Below are 22070 nucleotides of genomic sequence, written 5' to 3' on the forward strand. Positions count from 1 at the left end.
GGGTGAAGTGATTTAGAATCTTATTAGTACAAGTGTGGTCTGTGGACCAGCAGCGTGGGTGCTCTTTGGAAATGTAAAATGTCAGGCCCAGCCCTAGACCAGCTTAATCAGAGTATACATTTTAACAAGATTTCCAGGTGATTTGTGTGCATTTCAGAGTCTGAGAAGCACCAATTGCACATCAGCTATGGACAGAGTTTAAATCCTGAATCTGACACTTTCTACTGTTGTGACATTGGGCAAGTTATTTAGCCTCCCGTGTCTCAGTTTCCTTGTTTGTAGAACAGGGATAGAATAATGGTATATGTGCAATGCTTAGAGGAATGGAGTTCACAGGAAGTGAGCACTTCGTTAGAATTAGCAAGATAGGGGACTTCCCTGGCGGTCCAGTGGTTAAGACTTCACCTTCCAATGCAGGGGGTGTGGGTTCGATCCCTGATCGGGGAGCTAAGATCCCACATACCTCACAGCCAAAAAACCAAAACATAAAACAGAAGCACTATTGTTACAAATTCAATAAAGACTTTAAAAATGGTTCACATCAAAAAAATCTTTAAAAAAATTAGCAAGATATTTTTAAGATGTAGGGTACATGAGTAATTACAGAATAAAATGCCCAGGTTCTTTACCATGAACCCCACTATTAATTTATTGGTAAGGTTATTAAAAATAGCTTTAGGATCATATACTAGTATTATCCTTCTGTATCAGTATTACTTGTCATAGAATAACAGTGAAATCTAGGTAACTTATGACTTTTGAGCATGAATAAAATCAATTTAAGTACAAATTCACAGTAAAAACTGTCAAATCATCCTATAAATAATAATCATAATCACACCCCATAAATCACCATAAGGTTGTAGTTGAGGATTTGACCATCTCTGCCAAAAGTACCAAAGGCAGCACCTTAAATTCTGATAGCACAGATAAGGCCATTTTCTTACTTCTTTCTTACCAGTCCTAGGTCCAAGGCTCTGCTCCTTCCTCTTCCCGATACTTGACTGAATTGCCTCATAAAACAGCACTTTCTTGGAAAAGGGGGTGGAGGAAAGGAAAAAGGGAGACAGTGGAAAGGAAGGGGGAGAATGACCTGCAGACAGCATCCTCCCCCCGCCACCTTTCCCTGTCTACCCTTTTCTCTCCATTAACCTCGAAGAGTTGTTGACCTGTGCTTTAAATGTTGGAATCCTCTATACATATTAGAGATTAAAAGAAGAAAAATCCAGTACCTACATTTTATAATTCTATATGTAGAATTAAGTTTTGCTGTTAATAATTGTTTAGTATCAATTTTTAAAAAGAGTAGTCAAGCCTCATTACTCCTGAATTTCTATAAGAACTGTGTAAAACGAATGTCTGTCTTAATCTGTGGGGGAAAGATACAGATTGTAAAGTTTAAGTAAAAGCTGAAAGCACCCTAATGTAGAATTAGAATATTTTGTATTCTATTTGTTTAGGTATTAATTATGATTATATATAGGATTAGGTTAAAAATAAGTCTTGGGAGCTTTTGGTAGGCTTAAGGTGTAGTGAGTTTGATGGCCCTACAGATTTGTTTTGTTTTGAAGATCAAAATCTCAGCCTTATTAGTGATAGAGCATTTGGAAGACATGGCTTTGGTATATGGCAACAGTTGGCCTCCACAGGATTAGGCAGCAGAGGCCAACTTAGTCTCTTGGCAACGCTGAACAACCATAGGCTTTCCCCTGAGGGGCAGAACCTGCCTCTCTGCAACTTATGACATGGAGGAGTTGCCCCCGAAAAGAACTCTAAAGGGACTGAGCCCTGTGTGTCCAGCTTCCCAAACTCACCAATCATATAAGGCGTAAATGGGTTTTGGATTGTCAGTGTAGAGCGCGTCTGTCTGCTATGGAAGGGGGGCAATTTTAGTACAGAAAAATGTTTTTTGAACCTTACAAGACCTATTAGAAAGTAATATTCTGAGCCAAAAGCAAATGTTTTTAGAAGAATGGTTCTGAAATAAGCCTAGAGTGGTAATTTATAGAGCTAGTCATAAAAGAGTTTTCTTCTCTGAGATGAACAGAATACCCATCAACAAAAATAATAAGGAGCCAGGGTACTTCTCCCAGTTTAAAAAATATGTATATAATAAAATAAGTAATACCATAATAAATCAGATTTACTCTAAATATATTCTGGACCCAGACTGCTAAAGTAGTCTCCAAGATGTGAAACAAGTTAGACTTAGTTAACTGGTTTTCTTTATTAACCAGAACCTAAGCAGTGTAAAAAGATTAACTAAAACGTTAAGATACATGCTAAATAAGGGAATGGAAAAGATTAATCAGAGAAGACCGGATTGATCAGAAACTCTTGTATGACTCTTTAATAATAATCAAGCTGTAGAAAGTATCGAAAATCTTTAAAGAGAATTGTCTCATTTTCTACATTCAATTAAACATCGTGTTGTCAGCTATTCCTTCAAAATGTAACTTGAATTTGTACGTTTCTCTTTATTTTCACTGTAGCCAACATTAAGCAGACACACATGCACACACACAAACACAAGCATGCATATATCTATATAGCTATATCTACCTAACTGCACACACACAAACACATATGTGTGTGTATGTGTGTATTTTAAGAGAAGAAATGGTCTGACAAAACTACATGCGCTACATTTGGGTTTCGGAGAAGTAAACCAAAACAATGTTTTCTGTCCCATCCCAGACTTTGCTATTTATCAAAGAGCAGAAAGCAGGAAGCATTAAAACACATAGGGGTGGTCAGGTCATCAAAGAAGAGCAAGTCCACGGTGTACAGGCCTCTGTATTAGCTTTATCGGGTGTACAGTAATCATGATTTTGATCTCTTAGATCAGAAATGTCAGATACATGTCATGCATGCTAGCACTCCTTTTTCTCTGAGCAGACGTGACTAACCTCCTGTGGTATTTTGGAATTGGCCTCACAGTCTTTCTTAATACCTTTCTCCTCCTAGCAGGCCATTATCAACTGATCATAGATTATAATATGAAATTCTTTCCTATTTATTTATATAAGTGAGGGCCCTGGGCAGACTCATCTCCTAAGGCCTCGCATACCATCACTATGTTTGTGACTATGAAATCTTCACATCTTTGATCATACTTACAATAGCTGGACTCAAGCTCTAGACTCTTTCCTTTGCAGTGAGCAGCAGCTGAAATCTCTGTTCAGTTTGTTAGCTTTAGTTGGGCTGCTTGCAGCTTGCCCTATCCCTGTGTAGTCGGAGGGTCAGCCAAAAACTTTGGTAGAGTTTATACTTAGAATTTGGGGCACACTCTCTCTCTCTGGGTCTCTCTTTTTTTGGTTTCCCTCCTTCATTTTCAAGCTGTTATAGTTGTCCCAGACTCTGGTGTTTCAAGCCAGTAAGTTAAGACAACTTTTATCATAGTTTCAGCTGTCCTGCATAGCACAAACTGGGGCCTGCCTTCAGAGTAAGTCATTCAAACCAACCAACCAACCAGCTGACCTGGAAATGCACCCAGGACCATTCCCTTCTTCCAAGTATAACCCCCATTCCCCACCTCCCCACACTCCTGCCTTCTCCTGTGATTTTCTCTCTGCTTTTGGTTGCTCTCCAGTGCCTTCGGTAGTTGTTTTTTATATTTTGCCCAGAGTTTATAGTTGTTATGTGCAGGAGGACTGCCCCATAAAGGAGCAATTACCCATGACATTTTTTGTTCTTTCCTTTTTTTTCCTGTGATTTTTTCTCTCTGCTTTTGGTTGCTCTGCAGTGCCTTCGGTAGTTGTTTTTTTATATTTTGCCCAGAGTTTATAGTTGTTATGTGCAGGAGGACTGCCCCATAAAGGAGCAATTACCCATGACATTTTATGTTCTTTCCTTTTTTAAAAAATTGAGATGCAACTAAAATACCATAAAATTCACCCTTTTAAAAGTACAATTATGTGGTTTTTAGTATATTCACAAAATTGTGCAACCATCACCACTGTCTAATTCCAGAACATTTTAATCACCCCTAAAAGAAATCCTGTACCTTTCAGCATTTACTCCCCAACCTCCTCAGTACCTGGCCACCAGGAGCCTATCTCTATGGATTTGCCAATTCTAAGACATTCCATATAAATGGAATTTTATAATATGTAGCTCTTTGTCTCACTTCTTTCATTTAGTGTAATGTTTTCAAGGTGTCTCCATGTTATATCATGTGTCATTACCTCATTCCTTTTTATACTTGAATAATTTCTATTGCATAAATATACCACATTTTGTTTATCCATTCATCCGTTGTTGGGCATTTGGGTTGTTCCATCTGTTATGAATAATGCTACTAAGAACATTCATGTACAAGTGTTTGTGTGGACTTATTGTTTCAACTCTTGGGAACCCATGACTTTTAAATCTTTATCTGTATTCCATGTGCCTTCCCTGAATTCCATACCCATATCTCAAGTAAACTATTGTTCATTTCTTCTTGGATTCAAACTCCTTATCTCTAACTCAAACCAGTAACCTCCTCCTCTGTTCTTATCTCAACTGATCAAGCTATAACCCTGTGTATCATCTCTTATTCTTCCCTCTCTCTCTCGCCCACAATATCCAGTCATTACCAGATTCTCATTATTCCATTTCATAAATAACTCTAAAATTCTCCACTTTGCTCCACCCTTGCTGTTACTTCCTTAGTTTAGCTCTCATGATCATCTCTTCCTTTATCAGTGCACAGCCAACTGGTCTTCCTCCCTCCAATATTGCTCTCTACAGTTCCTTTTTCCTACATCTAGAATGATATTTCTAAAAATAAAAGTCTGATCATGTCACTCCCTTGTTTTCAACTTCTTCTGTGGTTTTCCATTGCTCTTGGGTTAATTTGTAAGGCAAATTAGCTGGCTTCTCTTTACCTTCCCAGCTGTATCTATTGACCCTCTTTCCCCTCCACCTTTGTAATCCAGCCAAATTGAATTACTTTCAGGTCCATAAGTGGTCCATGCTTTTCCTTGCCTCTGGCTTCTGCCTGTATTGTTCTTTTGGTCCATCTCCTCCCCTACCTTATACCCTCTGCCTGGCTAATTGCTATCATACAATATCCTTCACATTTCACCTTACAGGTCTCTTCTTCCAGCAGCCTTCCTGTACCTCCTTACATGGGTTAAGTGCTCCTCTTAGGTGCTTCCTGTATTTTTACCGTCATAGCACACTTTGCATTATATTGGTATTTTCTATTCCTTTATCCATGTCTTCTACCATACTGTGAACTTCATGAGGAACTATGTCTGTTTTACTATTGGCGGAGTTCTTTTTTTTTTTTAATTAAAAACCTTTTTTTTTTAATTGAAGTATAGTTGATTTACAGTGTTGTATTAGTTTCTGGTGTAAAGCAAGTGACTCAGATGTGTGTGTATATATATATATATTTTTTTTTTTTCTTTTTCGTATTCTTTTCCAATGTAGGTTATTACAAGATACTGAATATAGTTCCCTGTGCCAAACAGTAGCACCTTGTTGTTTATCTATTTTATATATAGTAGTTTGTATTTGCTAATCCCCAAATCCTTATCTGTCCCTCCCCCCCTTTCCCCTTTGGTAACCATAAGTTTTTTTCTATGTCTGTGAGTCTGTTTCTGTTTTGTAAATAAGTTCATTTGTATCATATTGTAGAATCCACATATAAGTGATATCATATATTTGTCTTTCTCTGTCTGACTTCACGTAATATATATATATTTTAAATTTATTTTATTTATTCTTTTTTTTTTTTTTTTTGGCTGCATTGGGTCTTCGTTGCTGTGCGCGGGCTTTCTCTAGTTGAGGCAAGCCGGGGCTACTCTTCATTGCGGTGCGCAGGCTTCTCATCGTGGTGGCTTTTCTTGTTGCAGTTGCAGAGCATGGGCCATAGGTGCGTGGGCTTCAGTAGTTGCAGAGTGTGGGCTCAGTAGTTGTGGCTTGTGGGCTGTAGAGCACAGGCTCAGTAGTTGTGCACGGGCTTAGTTGCTCCCCAGCATGTGGGATCTTCCTGGACCAGGGCTTGAACCCATGTCCCCTGCATTGGCAGGCGGATTCTTAACCACTGCGCCACCAGGGAAGCCCCGGACTTACTTCACTTAGTATGATAATCTCTAGGTCCATCCATGTCACTGCAAATGGCATTATTTCTGTCTTTTTTATGGCTGAGTAGTATTCCATTACGTGTGTGTGTGTGTGTGTGTGTGTGTGTGTGTGTGTGTGTGTGTGTGTATGTGTGTATGTATGCCACATCTTCTTTATCCATTCATCTGTCCAGAGATACTTAGGTTGCTTCCATGTCTTGGCGGTTGTAAATAGTGCTGCTCTGAGCATTGGGGTGCATGTGTCTTTTTTGAATTAGAGTTTTCTCTTGATATATGCCCAGGAGTGGGATTACTAGATCATATGGTAACTCTATTTTTAGTTTTTTAAGGAACCTCCACACTGTTTTCCATAGTAAATGTAAATTGGCTGCACCAATTTAGATTCCCACCAACAGTGTAGGAGGGTTGCCTTTTCTCCACACCCTCTCCTGCATTTATTATTTTAGACTTTTTAATGATGGCCATTCTGACCAGTGTGAGATGATACCTCATTTGTAGTTTTGATTTGCATTTCTCTAATAGTTAACGAAGTTGAGCATCTTTTCATGTGTTGGTCATCTGTATGTCTTCTTTGGAGTACTGTCTGTTTAGGTCTTCTGTCCATTTTTTGATTTAGTTGTTTGTTTTTTTGATATTGAGTTGTATGAGCTGTTTGTATGATTTGGAAGTTAAGCCCTTGTTGGTCACATCATTTGCACATATTTTGTCCCAGTCCGTAGGTTGTCTTTTTCTTTTGTTTGTTGTTTTCCTTTGCTGTGCAAAAGCTTATAAGTTTGATTAGGTCCCATTTGTTTATTTTTGCTTTTATTGCCTTGGGAGACTGACCTAAGAAAACATTGCTATGATTTATGTCAGAGAATGTTCTGCCTATGTTCTCTTCTAGGAGTTTTATGGTATCCTGTCATATATTTAAGTCTTTAAGCCATTTTGAGTTTATTTTTGTGTATGGTGCGAGGGTGTGTTCTAACTTCATTGATTTACGTGTGGCTGTCCAGCTTTCCCAACACCACCTTCTTTGTCAAAGATTAATTGACCATAGGTGTGGGTTTATTTCTGGGCTCTATATTCTATTGCATTGATCCATATGTCTGTTTTTGTGCCAGTACCATGTTGTTTTGATTACTGTAGCTTTGTAGTGTTGTCTGAAGTCTGGGAGGGTTATGCCTCCAGCTTTGTTCTTTTTCCTCAGGATTGCTTTGGCAATTTTGGGTCTTTTATGATTCCATATAAATTTTAGGATTATTTGTTCTAGTTCTGTGAAAAGTATCATGGGTAATTTGATAGGGATCACTTTAAATTTGTAGATTGCTTTGGGTATTATGGCCAGTTTCACTATATTCTTCCAATACAAGAGTATGGGATATCTTTCCATTTCTTTGAATCATCTTTAATTTCCTTTATCAGTGTTTTATAGTTCTCAGCATATGTCTTTCACCTACTTAGGATTATTTCTAAGTATTTTATTTTATTTTTGTTGTGATTTTAAAAGGGATTTTTTTTTACCTTTCCCTTTCTAATAGTTAATTGTTAGTGTAGAGAAATGCAACAGATTTCTGTATGTTAATCTTGTATCTTGCTACCTTGCTGAATTCGTTTATCAGTTCTAGAAGTTTTTCTGTGGAGTCATTAGGGTTTTCTATATATAGTATCATGTCATCTGCTTATAGTGACAATTTTGTCTCTTCCCTTCCAATTTGGATACATTTTATTTCTTTTTCTTGTTCAGTTGCTGTGGCTAGGACTTCCAATACTGTGTTGTATAGAAATGGTGAGAGTGGGCATCTTTGTCTTGTTCCAGATTTTAGTGGGAAGGCTGTCAGCTTTTCACCTCTGAGTATTATTTTGGCTGTGGGTTTGTCATAAATAGCTTTTATTATATTGAGATATGTTCCCTCTATACTGACTTTGGTAAGAATTTTTATCATGAATGGATGTTGAATTTTATCAAATGCTTTTTCTGCATCTATTGAGATGATCATGTGGTTTTTGACCACTCTTTTGCTGATGTGGTGTATCGCATTGATTGATTTGCATATGTTGAACCATCCTTGTGACCCTGGGATGAATCCAACTTAATCATGGTATATGATCTTTTTTGTTATTGGATTTGGTTTGCTAATATTTTGTTGAGAATTTTTGTATCTGTATTCATCAGAGATATTGGCCTGTAATTTCTTTTTTGGTAGTTTCTTTGTCTGGTTTTGGTATCAGGGTGATGGTGGCCTCATAGAATGACTTTGGGAGTGTTCCCTCTTCTCCAGTCTTTTGGAAGAATTTGAGAAGGATTGGTATAAGTTCTTCTTTCTGTCTTTGGTAGAATTCCCCAGTGAAGCCATCTGGTCCTGGACTTTTGTTTGCAGGGAGTTTTTTGTTTTTGTTTTTAATTAAAATTCTATGTCACTTCTAGTGACTGATCTGTTCAAATTATCTGTTTCTTGATTCAGTTTTGGTGGGCTGTATGTTTCTAGAAACTTGTCCATTTCTTCTAGGTTGTCTAATGTTTTGACATATAATTGTTCTTAGTATTCTCTTATGGTTTTTTTGTATTTCTGTGGTATTGGTTTTTATTTCTCCTCTTTCATTTCTTATTTTGTTTATTTGGGTCCTGTCTCTTCTTCTTGGTGAGCCTGGCCAGAGATTTGTTGATTTTATTTACCCTTTCAAAAAACCAGCTCTTGGTTTTATTGATTTTTTTCTATTGTTGTTTTAAATCTCTTTTATTTATTTCCTCTGTGATCTTTATTATTTCCTTCCTTCTTCTGACTTTAGGTTTTGTTTGTTGTTCTTTTTCAAATTCTTTTAGGTGGTAAGTTAGGTTGTTTATTTGAGATTTTTCTTATTTTTTGAGGAAGGCCTGTATTGTTATGATCTTCCCTCTTAGGACTGCTTTTGCTGCATCCCATAGGTTTTGTATGGTTGTGTTTTCATTGTCATTTGTTTCAAGGTATTTTTTAATTTCCACTTTGAGTTCATCATTAACATATTGGTTTTTTAGCAGCATGTTGTTTAGTCTCCATGTAATTGTTTCTTTCTTGTTTCTTTTTATGCGGTTGATTTCTAGTTTCATGCCGTTGTGGTTAGAAAAGATGCTTGAAATAATTTTTATCCTCTTAAATTTATTGAGTCTTGTTTTGTGTCCTAGTATGTGGTCTATCCTAGAGAATGTTCCATGTGCACTTGAAAAGAAATGTGTATTCTGGGTTTCTTTTTCTTTTTTTTTTTTTTTGGGTTGTAATGTCCTGAAAATATCAATTAACTCTAACTGTTCTTTGTGTCATTTAGGATCTCTGTTGCCTCATTGGTTTTCTCTCTGGAAGATCTGTCCATTGTTGTCAGTGGGGTGTTAAAGTCTCCCATAATTATTGTATTCCTGTCAGTTTCTCCCTTTATGTATGAAAGTCTCCCATAATTATTGTATTCCTGTCAGTTTCTCCCTTTATGTATGTTAGTATTTGTTTGATGTATTTAGGTGCTCCTGTATTGGGTGCATATATGTTAATGAGTGTAATAGCCCCTTCTTGTATTGATGCTTTTATCACTATATAGTGTCCTTTTTTTATCTTTCTTTATGGGCTTTGTTTTAAAGTCTATTTTGAATGCTATGAGTATTGCTACCCTGGCTTTCTTGTTATTTCCATTTGCATGAAATATCTTTTTCCATCCCCTTTTTTAAAAAAATATTTATTTATTTATTTGGTTGCACCAGTCTTAGTTGCGGCTGGCAGGCTCCTTAGTTGCGACTCCAGGGCTCCTTAGTTGCAGCTCACCGGCTCCTTAGTTGCAGCACACGGGCTCCTTCGTTGTGACAGGTGAGCTCCTTAGTTGCGGCTTGTGGCCTCCTTAGTTATGGCTCACCAGCTCCTTAGTTGCAGTGCATGCAGTCTTAGTTGTGGCATGCAGTCTCCTTAGTTGTGGCATGCGAACTCTTGGTTGAGGCATGCTTGTAGAATCTAGTTCCCTGACCAGGGATCAAACCTGGGCCCCCTGCACTGGGAGTACGGAGTCTTATCCACTGCGCCAACAGGGAAGTCCCCCCTTACTTTCAATCTGTGTGTGTCCTTTGCCCTAAAGTGGGTTTCTTGTAGGCAGCATATTGTAGGCTCTTGTTCTTATTACCCAATCTGCCACTCCCTGTCCTTTGATTGGAGCATTTAGTCCATTGACATTTAAGGTAATTATTGATTGATATGTATTTATTGCCATTTTAAACCTTGTTTTCCAGTTGACTTTGTATTTCATCTTTGTTCCTTTCTTTTTGTTTTTCCTTTTGAGGTTTGATAGTTTTCTTTTGTATTATTCTTGAGTTTTCTTTTTGGCTTTTGTGGGTCTGTTGACGGAATTGACCTCTGTCCTTTGCACACCTGGAGTTGCGGCCCTGGACCTCACTCCAGACCTTTTAGGCTGTCTCCATGAAGCCAACCCGAGACCTCTCCCTGGGTCTGTTTGCTGAAGCCCAAGTTTCAGCACCCAGGCCCTGTGTGCCCAAGCAGCCATGCTTCTCTGGCTGGAGAGTGCAGGGTGGTGGCATGGACTGTCTGTGCTGGTCTCTCTGTGTTCTGCCTGCTGCAGACTGGCTGCTGCACTCTCCTCTGAGCCTCTGAAGCTCCCTGTCTGTCCTGGCTGATATTCCAGCCAGTGAAGGGTGTTCCCAAGGTGAGGTAGCCTTTCCTCTTTCATGGCTCCCTCACGGGATATAGGTCCTGTCCCAATTCCTTTTTTTTTTTTTTTTTCGTCCTACCTGGTTATGTGGTGATCTTTCTTGCTGCTTTGGTTGTATGAGATCTTCTGCCAGCATTCAGTAGGTATTCTGTGAGAATTGTTCCACATTAGATGTATATTTTTTTTTTACTTTATTTTTGGCTGTGTTGGGTCTCCGTTGCTGTGCGCGGGCTTTCTCTAGTTGCGGCGAGCGGGGGCTACTCTTCGTTGCGGTGTGCAGGCTTCTCATTGCGGTGGCTTCTCTTGTTGTGGAGCATGGGCTCTAGGTGCGCGGGCTTCAGTAGTTGTGGCACGTGGGCTCAGTAGTTGTGGCTCGTGGGCTCTAGAGCACAGGCTCAGTAGTTGTGGCACATGGGCTTAGTTGCTCCGTGGCATGTGGCATCTTCCCAGACCAGGGCTTGAACCCGTGTCCCCTGCATTGGCAGGCAGATTCTTAACCACTGTGCCACCAGGGAAGTCCCTAGATGTATTTTTGATGTGTTTGTGGGAGGACGTGAGCTCCATGTCCTTCTATTCTGCCATCTTGATCTCTCTCTAGAATAGAGTTCTTAGTTCTTAGTGCAGCGACTGGCATAGTACCTACCTACTCAGTAAATATTTGAATAAAGAAATGAGTAAAATATTGACAGGGGTGTAGATTATTATCTACAATAATAATCTACAATAAATTAAATTTAATCAATAAATTTAATCAATAAATTTTTAGTAAATGCCCCTATATGCTAAGAACTATGTGAGATATTAGGCAGGATATAAGAAAAGGGAAAATCAAGTGCCAGACCTCATCAATGAGCCTATGTTGCAGTTGTAAAAACAAATGAAATGACTAGAAAACAAATGATAGACTATCATTAATGTTAATTCTTGTGGTACAGATGATAAGTGCAGTTCAGGAATCTGGGTGATTACTGGATATTGGAGTAGTCATAGATGTGTATGTTAGAGAAGGAGGCCCTAATCCAACTGGGGAAGAATAATAACCAAATTAGTGAGAAATAATCATTGATTAGTTTAAAATGACTCCTAATACCTTCATTACAATTGGAGTTATATGGAAATACTAATTAACCCTAGAAACAATGCTTTTCACAATGTAGTTCCTTGATAAATACTTATAGGTTGATTGAAGTGGAAAATGTGTGAAATTTAAATAATTTCATCTTTTTTATGATAAGTCCTCATGATTATCAGGCAGCTAGAGTGTTATTTAATGAAGTGGTTAGAGTTGGTGATTGTAATAAAAAACATGACTTAGTCAACTTAATAACCCTCCTATAATTTTGGCAAGGACTTAATGATCCTTACATTTAAATCATTTTCAGCTAAAAAAGGTTCTGGGATGTTTAAAGTGTGCAGGGCACAGGAACTGAGAAACGAAGACAGATATGCAGTTGTCTTTAAGCTGAGCAGTGTCCCTGGTGCATAATAAAGCATCTGAACTCACTTATCTCATGGGGGAAAAAAACGTGCTATAATGAAAGGATATGCTTGTTACTTGAAATTATCCTTTGTGTACGTTCATTTCCTGTGAAGACCAGCATATAACTAAGTTCTTTGCACGTAAAGAACTAAGTTCTTTAGATTTTGATGTCTCTCTCCCCATTATGTTCCTTTATATATTTTTATTAGAGTTTGTCATTTACATTAAATAGGTCTGCTTTCTGCTACTACTTCTGTGTTTGGTCACTGCCTTCTTTTGCCAACTCTACATTGCTTGTGTAGGTGTATTTATTTCAACAAATTTTGCTGGCATTGTTACAGTTGTGTGCTCAGTATGGGTACTTGTGGGGTCATGGGGATGGATGAATTAGTCTGGGGAGACTCAGAGTGAGAAGAGATGAGGAGAGGTGCCTGAGCCTAAGGGAACATTATATGGTTAAAGGGTAGCAGAAGAAGAGAGCCAGCAAGAGACAGAAAGATAATAAGGAGATGGTCATAGATGCCAGGAGAAGGTAGAGTTTCAAGGAGGGGGAATGGTTCACAGTGTGTAAATCCTTGAGAGAAGTCAAGTAACAAGAGAATAAAAGACTGACTTCTGGGGGCACATTAGATTGGATGGGAGTCAAGTTTGGTACAGATACAGGTGATGTCTGGAGGCAGAGGGGAGATATTTTGGGAATTCATGCTGCCTTCCTTTCTTGGCGTCAGGAGGCAAGCAGGTAGGATTAGAGCCGCACAATTTAAGGGATGGAAAAGTTTACCCAATAAGAGTGCCTTGCTTCTGTGGAAGTGATACTGGAGAGGTTGCAGTGCAAATAAGCCACCATTCATTAGGCTGTTATTCATGAGTAGTTTTAGTGCGTGATTGGATCACTCTCTTCCTACTTCCCTTCAGTTTGGGAAGTAAGTCTCAAGTATCAATCATTTGACCTATAAATATTTTAATATATAACCCTAAGCTATATGACTCTTTGAAAGAGTACTCAAAATCTTGTCATAATAAATAATTAACAGTAATTCTTTAATATTGCTAAACATTCTTTCAGTGTTTAAACTTCTCCAATTGTGTCATTTTTTGTTTGTTTAAATCAGGATCCAAATAAGGAAGACATTGTAATGGATTGACATTGGATTTTTAAAACTTTTTAAATTTAGGTGACTAGTGGGAAGCAGCCGCATAGCACAGGGAGATCAGCTTGGTGCTTGATCAGCTTGGTGCACCTAGAGGGGTGGGATTGGGAGGGTGGGAGGGAGACCCAAGAGGGAGGGAATATGGGGATATATGTATATGTATAGCTGATTCACTTTGCTATACAGCAGAAACTAACACAACGTTGTAAAGCAATTATACTCCAATAAAGATGTTAAAAAAAATTTAGGTGAAATGTACAGAACATAAAATTAACCATTTTAAAGTGAACGATTCAGTGGCATTTAGTACTTTAACGGTGTTGTGCAACCATCCCCTCTTGATATTGGTTCTTAATTCTGTTGATTCATTCTGTATCTTTTTCTTTTCCTTGCAGTTTATTCTTCGAGGAAATGGGTTTTTTTTTGCCTCTAGGGTTTCCCAAAATCTGTTTTTTTTTTTCTGATTGTATACCCAAACTGTCATTTAATATGTTCTTCTTTCCCTGTAAATTATAAATTGATAGTTGGATAAAGACTTGATCACTGTTTTGCAAGAATATTTCAGAGGAGGTTTTGTGTTCTGACAGGCGCCACATAATGTCTGTGAAAAGGGGGAACTTTGGACAGGCTTTTCTGTATAGATATCTTAGAGTGGGCTTCATCTGTTGTCTTCATTATAGTCTGAACATCTGATAAGTCTTGATATTGCCTTGTAGTTGAAAAGGCATCATTTTTGGAGAATTGTACCACTCCCCATCTTACATCTGCCAAGGCTAAGCCCAGTGCTACCCTAGGGAGACCTAGGGAGCTGCCCCCCAGGTCTTATGCCCGTACTACTGGGAGTAGCCCCTAGTGTACAATCCCCGTCCATCTTTCTCTTTCTCTTTCTCATGCTCCATTATATTCAGTCCACTAGCATAATCTGCTGGTTTTACCTCTCAAAGATATTGAATCCACATACTTTTCCCTATCTTCACTGGTTACCCTCATTCAAGTCACAGTATCTCTTGCCACAATAACTCTAATAGCTTCCTGGTTCTCTGCTTACATTCCTGCCTTTTCTTAACCACTTTTCTGTAGCTGTCCAGCTTTTTTTTTTAATGTTGAAATAACATAAAATTTGTCATTTTAACCATTTTTGTGTATAACTCCGTGGCATTAATTACATTCACAATATTGTGCAACCATCACCATTATTTATTTCCAATACTGTTTTAATCATATTGGACTGAAGCTCTGTAACCACTAAGTAGTAACTCTCCACTCCCCCTTCCCCAGCCCTTGGTAACCTCTAATCTAATTTCTGTCTCTATGGATTTGCCTCTTCTAGATATTTCATGTAAGTGGAATCATATAATATGTGGTCTTTTATGACTGGCTTCTTTCACTTAGCATAATGTTTTCCAGGTTCATCCATGTGGTAGCATATATCAACTTCATTCCTTTTTATGGCTGAATAATATTTATTGTATGTATAGATTTCATTTTGATTATCCATTAATCTGTTGATGGACACTTGCATTGTTCCTACCTGTTGGCTCTTGTAAATAATGCTGCTGTGAACATTCATAATACAAGTTTGTGTGTGGACATTTTCATTTTTCTTGGGTATATGTGTAGGACTGGAATTTCTGAATCATGTATGTTTAATCATTTGAAGAATTGCCAGATTGTATTCCAAAGTGGCTGTGCCATTTTACATTCTTACCAGCATATGTGAGGATTCTGATTTCTCCACATCCTGCCAGCATTTGTAATCTGTGTTTGATTGTAGCCATCATAGTGGGTTAGAAGTGTATTTCCTTGTGGTTTTGATTTTGCACTTCCCTGATGGCTAATGTTTCCCTTATTCTTGAAATACCTAATTCTCTTGACTTGCACATAATACCACACTTTCTTGGTTTCCCTCTTATCTCACTATCTACTTCTTAGTCTCTTTTGTTGATTCTGCCTCTTCTGCCTGCCCATGAAATATGGAGTACCTCAGGTACAATCTTGGGTCTTCTTGTCTTTCTGCACTCTTTTCTTAGGTAATTTCGTCCAGTTTCATGCATTTAAATACCTTCTATAGCAGAGGCGACCATTCTAGGCCTTCATTTTCCTTGGCTTTTAGGTATGATATAATGAGACTCCCTTAAGGTGGTCACCAAGTGACTGACCAAATTAGAATCTGTGGTTCTAAAATTGTGAGCATGGTAAAATTTGCTCATGGTATTCTAAGTGTTAGTTTGAACTTTAGATGAGTGTGTATATGGTGTAGGGGGATAGAGAGGGAAGCTTTTGGACACATTTGTTGGCCACTGGAAATTCTGAGCATTTTTCTGGAGCTCCTGGGAATTTGCTCACCTGCTAAGACCTCCTCACTGTACAGAAGAGCTGTTTCTCATCTGACCAAAAGAGGCTCAAGGAGTCAGTGTCATAGGTGACTGACAGGTTGCAGAGATGGTGTCCTACTTTCCTCCCTTCTGTGTGGCCTTTACTGGTTAGTGAGATTGTGGGACATTTCTTCTAACCAGGAACCTCACTTTCTTCTCCTTTTGGGATAAGGACAGGTGGGAGTCAATAATAAGTAAGATTGTATATTTAATCTGCAAGTGTTCCTTGTCATTCTGTGATACCAAAGGTAAAGAATCTGAGACAGATCTGTTACCAAGTTTATACCCTAGTGATAACCCTTGGCTGTCTCTTAAAACATTGCCTGTAAATTGACGACTCTCAAATGTATTTTTCCAGTCCCAATCTTTACCCTGATCTCCAGGAGACTACCCTACAGTGCAATGAAATCCCAGAATGACTGCTTATAGCATGCATTTGGTTCAAATTAGAAGAGAAGGCCATTAGTTTTTTAATCTAAGCTATAAATGGAATGAGTAAAAAGTGCACACACACGCACACAAAACATAAAGGAAAACAAATTCCAAAGGGGGAAATAGTGCAGTAAATTGCGATCTAAATATGAGTCAAATTAAAACCTGGTGTGCTTTGGAGCAACTGGTAGTAGGCAGAAAGGATATTGTATTTAATTGTGACACTAGGAACATTCTTTTTCTAGTAACAATAGGGTCATGACATTACAACCATAGAGAATGAAATGTAATCTTAATGTATTATTTGGCCCTTTGTTGAGCAACGTTCTTTATTGGTTTTCACCTTTAGAGTCATCCTTTAGACCAGTGGTCTTCAAAGTTGGGTCCCTGGGCCAGCAGCATCGGCATCCCCTGGGAACTTGTTAGAAATGCAAAGACTCAGGCCGTACCCCAGACCTGTAGAATCAGAAACTCACCACGGGAAGTCCATCAGTCTTGTGTTTTTAACAAGTTCTCCAGGTGACTGTGATTCACATGGCAGTTTAAGAACCACTGCTACAGTCAATGCCTGGAAGACTCATTTAATTATGGCTATATAATGGAATGTGAGTTTTAAATCTTAACAATGTGAAAAAAAAAAGCAGAGCTGAGAGAAGATGGGAAGAGATGTAGAAGAATGGATATAGGTTCTGATAGTCTTGTTTTGAAGGAGGAGTCAGAATATTTTGTATTCGATAGAACAGAAAATGAGATTGGAAGTATATCTTAAAGGTAACCAACAAAAGAACTAAAATTAGTGATATACATTGAGAGGAAGAGAGAGGGGTGTTTATGAGAAGTGTAAGTTGACTAAAGCATCATATCCTAACAGATGTATCTCATGGATTATAGGTGATAAAGGAAGAAATAGTGGTAAAAGTGAATTATTTAGAAAAGTGAGAGTAACTGCAAGAAAACTCCTAAAATGAAATGGTTAAATACGATTGCTTTTTGGGAACAGGGGAAGGGAGCCCTTTGTACTCTTTGATTTTTTAACCATATGCTGTATATTACTGTGTTTAAAAATCCACTCATTAAATTGCAGAAAGGGCTGCCTGTCACTGTTCTGGGTTCTTTTTCATACGGTTGAAGGCCTCTGATTCTTGTAATTACATATGGCACTTCTCTATGAGTGCTAGGTGAGTGGGTTTGTAGAAACGTGGTGTGTGTGTTTTTCTGAGGCTCTTGTGGCTTGTGCTGGGTAATTAACCTTTAGTTTATATTCTTCCCATATTTTTATTACTTAAAGACCATCAGGAATCATTGGAAAACTAAAATCAGGTATTTTGGTTCAGTGCTTATATAGTTTTTATAGAATCATCCATAGCATAAGACTTCATAAGTAACAACTTGTTTAAGTTTTTATTTCCCAAGAGTGGTCTGAATGTCCTCCACTTTCTATATTTGAATTGGGCTTCCTGCTAATTAGATTTTAAAGGCTAATGAGATTAAGAGATAAATTTGGTGCCTGTGCAGTTCTTAACCTAGTTGACTTTATGAGCTGTCTTCCTACACTTTTATAGAACTTCTTTTTTATCCAAATGTAATGATCTATTTATAGATAAGAGATAAAGTGTTTTAATCTTACTCAGGGGGTCCCTGATGAGCCCCAAATGAAATCCAAGTGAAACAGTAAGCTGAGCACCAGTGCATAATTGCTGTGCTAGCTGAAGCTTTAATCCTCTTATAAAGTATTTATCTATGCTTTATATCACATTGATTTTTAGATCTTTTCCATTGGAAGGTATATTTTATTATTTTGCTAATTATGGTGAAATCAAAGACAAAGTGTAAATGCATTCTTATTTTTAAAATATGTTTTAAAATTGGCTAAACCACTTAAAAAGCTTTATTTTGGAATAATTTTAAAATTACAGAAAAGTGAAGGAATAGTACAGAGAACTCTCACATGTCCTTTACCCACCCAAATTCAGCAAATTTTAACATTTTGCTACATTGGTTTTATCATGTCTCTTTTTTACTCTATCTACACACACACACACACTATTTTTTCTAAACCATTTGAGAAGACTGCGTACATAATGTCCCTTTACTTAATACTTTAGTGTGTGTTTCCTAAGAACAAGGATATTCTCTTACATCACCACTATACACTTAGTAAAATCAAGGAAATTTAACATTCATACAATACTTGTATCTGTAGTCCGTATTTCCACTTTTGTCAGTTGTTCCAATAATTTCTTTGTTGCATTTTTTTCCTTCCAATCCAAGATCCAGTCTAGAATCGCATGTTACATGTGGTTGTTATGACTCTTTAGTCTTCTTTGATCTGGAATAGTCCCTCAGCCTTTCTGAGTCTTTCATGACATTAGTATTTTTACGATGTTAATATTTTTGAATAATGCAAGATGGCTGTTTTATAGGGTGTTCCTAAAATAAGGTTTGTCTGGTGTTTCCTCATGATAAGACTTGGCTTTTTCACACCCAGCCAGAGCACTACATAAATTACGGTGTGTCCTTCTCAGGGTGTCACATCAGGAGGCACACAATGTCCATGTGCTGCTCATTGGTGAAATTTTGATCAGCTGGTCAAGGTACTGCCTGGGCTGAGTAGTTACTATTTTTCCCCTTGTAACTAGTAAGCCAGTCTGTGGGGAAGACACTTTGAGACCATGCAAACATCTATTCCTCATCGTTTTCTTTTCTCCATATATTTAGCATCTCTTTATGATTGGTTCTTGCCTGAACCAAAATTTACTGTGATGGTTGTAAAATAATGATTTTCTAATTCCTTCACTCCCTCCACATTTATAAGTGTTTATTCTCTTCAAAGAAGAGTGCCCCCTTCTCAGTTATTTATCTTTTTATATCAGTGTGGACTCTTACTGATAAGTTAAAAAAGTAAAAAACTGGGCTTCCCTGGTGGCGCAGTGGTTGAGAATCTGCCTGCCAATGCAGGGGACATGGGTTCGAGCCCTGGTCTGGGAAGATCCCACATGCCGGGGAGCAACTGGGCCCGTGAGCCACAATTACTGAGTCTGCGCGTCTGGAGCCTGTACTCCGCAACAAGAGAGCCCGCGATAGTGAGAGGCCTGCGCACTGCGATGAAGAGTGGCCCCCGCTTGCCGCAACTAGAGAAAGCCCTCGCACAGAAACGAAGACTCAACACAGCCATAAATAAATAAAAATAAATAAATTTAAAAACAAAACAAAACAAAACACAGAGGCCCCCCCATCACTGCTCATGAAACCATTGTTTAAAAAAAAAAAAGTAAAAAACCTATTTTATTCAATGGGTTATGTATGATCGATTACTGTTCTGTTTTTTTTTTAAATAAATTTATTTTATTATTATTTTTGGCTGCATTGGGTCTGTGTTGCTGTGCGCGGGCTTTCTCTAGTTGTGGCGAGCAGAGGCTACTCTTCGTTGCCGTGCACGGGCTTCTCGTTGCAGTGGCTTCTCTTGTTACAGAGCACAGGTTCTAGGTGTGTGGGCTTCAGTAGTTGTGGCACGTGGGCTCAGTAGTTGTGGCTCACAGGCTCTAGAGCGCCGGCTCAGTAGTTGTGGCACACAGGCTTAGTTTCTCCCCAGCGTGTGGGATCTTCCCAGACCAGGGCTGGAACCCATGTCCCCTGCATTGGCAGGCGGATTCTTAACCACTGCGCCACCAGGGAAGCCCTGTTCTGTTTGTTTTGATGCTGAAATTATCATAGATTTAACTATGGGGCCCCTTCAAGCTGGCTCCTGTATTTTTGATCTTCCTCCATATTTTTTGGAACACTTACTCTGCAACAACAAAATGTTTTAGGTTTGTCTAGTATCTTCCCTCCGCAGTCTGGAATCAGCCGTTTTTATGAATTCCTTTAGCTTCTTTCTTAAAAAAATTATTTTAATTTTTAAAAATTTTATTGAAGTATAGTTGATTTACAGTGTGTTAATTTCTGTTGTACAGCAAAGGGATTCAGTTACACTTACATATGTATTCTTTTTCATATTCTTTTCCATTGTGGTTGATCACAGGATACTGAATATAGTTCCCTGTGCTGTACAGTAGGACCTTGTTGTTTATCCATTCTATATATAATAGTTTGCATCTGTCCTTTAGCTTCTTTTGATATACTAACACCCAAGCTTAGACTATGAGATAGTGAGATTTAACAATATTTTAGGGCTTTTTCCAACCAAGGGAAATTGTGGGAAGAGGAAAAAGACCTGGATTAAAGAAGTAGTTGGTAAGACTGCACCTGTTTGGGAGGTGTGTTTGATAGGTGGTGGTGGTGATGGTGGAGAGCAGATGGCCAGTAGCAGAGGCCCCTCCAGTGGGTGGCCAAAGAGACTGGCTAAATATGGCAACACTCCTGCTTCTCCATGGTATGGACTTGTCATGCTGGGATTCCAGAAGTTCCCCTTTGCTCTAGTGATGGACTGTGGAGTTACTGAATGGGCCATTGGGTAGGCAGTGACCTGGGTTTAGGATGAAAAGGCTGCCATGTGTCGTGACTTAATGAACAAAGGCAGATGACTGTGCTTGTGGACCTTGGTACTGTGTGATAGCACAGTGTCCCAAAAAAGCCATCTGGCAGTGATAAGGGATGGAGAGAAGGATTAAATAAGTACAAAGAAGTACCACAAGGGAATTTGGGGGATGATGGAACTGTTCTCTGTATCTATGCATTTATGAAAAATTAGAGAACTGTATGTCAAAATAGTGAATTTAACAGTATGTAAAATTTTTAAAAAGGCATATTGGGTGTTTTTTGTCAAGGTAAAAAGGAGCCATCCTACAGTATATGAAAACTCTAGTTTGTCAAATGTTGTGTATTTCTTGGCCTAAATAATGGAATGATACCAACTTCCCAGTGTTTTAGTGTTAGATGTTCTTTCAATATTTCTTCCAAACTCCTGAACTTCTTTCATTAATTTATGTTTTATTATCAGCACTGAATCTCTGTGCCATAGGAGGAGTTATTAGTAGTGTATTTGGCACAGTTCCAGAAGTAGATGCTATCATATTTCATTCATCTACAGAGTGAGGGCCGTGTAGAGTTCCTACAAATGCGTTACTTACCAGGTTTGTGAATTAGTCCATTTTTCCTGAAACAATTCACATTGTTAGATAGAGGATCCAAATGATTTGGTAGAATACCATCTCCTGCCATATCCATTGGGTTTGATGAGACAGATTTTGACAAGAATCCATCAGTTGGTATTAGGGCATTTCCCCTCCCCCAGCTGTTTTGATATATAATTGACAAATTGTGAAAGTTTAAGGTGTACAATGTTATGACACATGTATATATTGCAAATGTATACCACAGTAAGGTTACTTAACATATCCTTCACCTCACATAATTACTGTTTTTTTGGTTGTTGTTGAGGGTAGTTTTCCATCTTCTCCTTATTACCATCGTGAAGGATAGTAGCATCTGGAAAGCAAAAATAAGAGGTTTAGCTGAGAGCCTTTCATTTCATTTAATTTATCCCTGCATTTTGTGCTTCTCACTTTCGAGGAATTTGTTTCCTAAAGGAAGAAGATATACCAAATGACAATCTCAAATCCCCCAAATCAAGCTAAAAAAAGATTATATAACAAAACCGTTGTCTTTCTTTGCTGTAACATACAGGACCAAATAAGACCTTACTTACAATAAATAAACATTCACAGATCCCTGAAAAAAAAAAAAAAAAGGGCCACACAGGACCATTTGTACCTGAGTGGTCACCAATTTAGTGGTAAGTCCAGATTAACCATAACCAGTGGGCTGGAAAAACTGTGAGAATCTGGTGGACTGCTTCCTCAACCACCGTCCTAAAGCCACACAAACTTTTGTTTAGCCAGACATCATCTGGGAGAGGAGGGGCTAATCCCCCCATGTGGGTGCTAGAGCCCATTTT

General features: G+C 38.3%; 1 protein-coding gene across 2 annotated transcripts in view; it reads left to right on the forward strand.

Moving 5' to 3' along the window:
- The window catches only part of SMYD3 (SET and MYND domain containing 3), a 711581-nt gene that overhangs the window by 39095 nt on the left and 650416 nt on the right, over positions 1 to 22070 (forward strand). The window lies entirely within an intron of this gene.

Source organism: Balaenoptera physalus, assembly GCF_965194825.1.
Source record: "Balaenoptera physalus genome assembly, chromosome: 1".
Classification (NCBI taxonomy): Eukaryota; Metazoa; Chordata; class Mammalia; order Artiodactyla; family Balaenopteridae; genus Balaenoptera; species Balaenoptera physalus.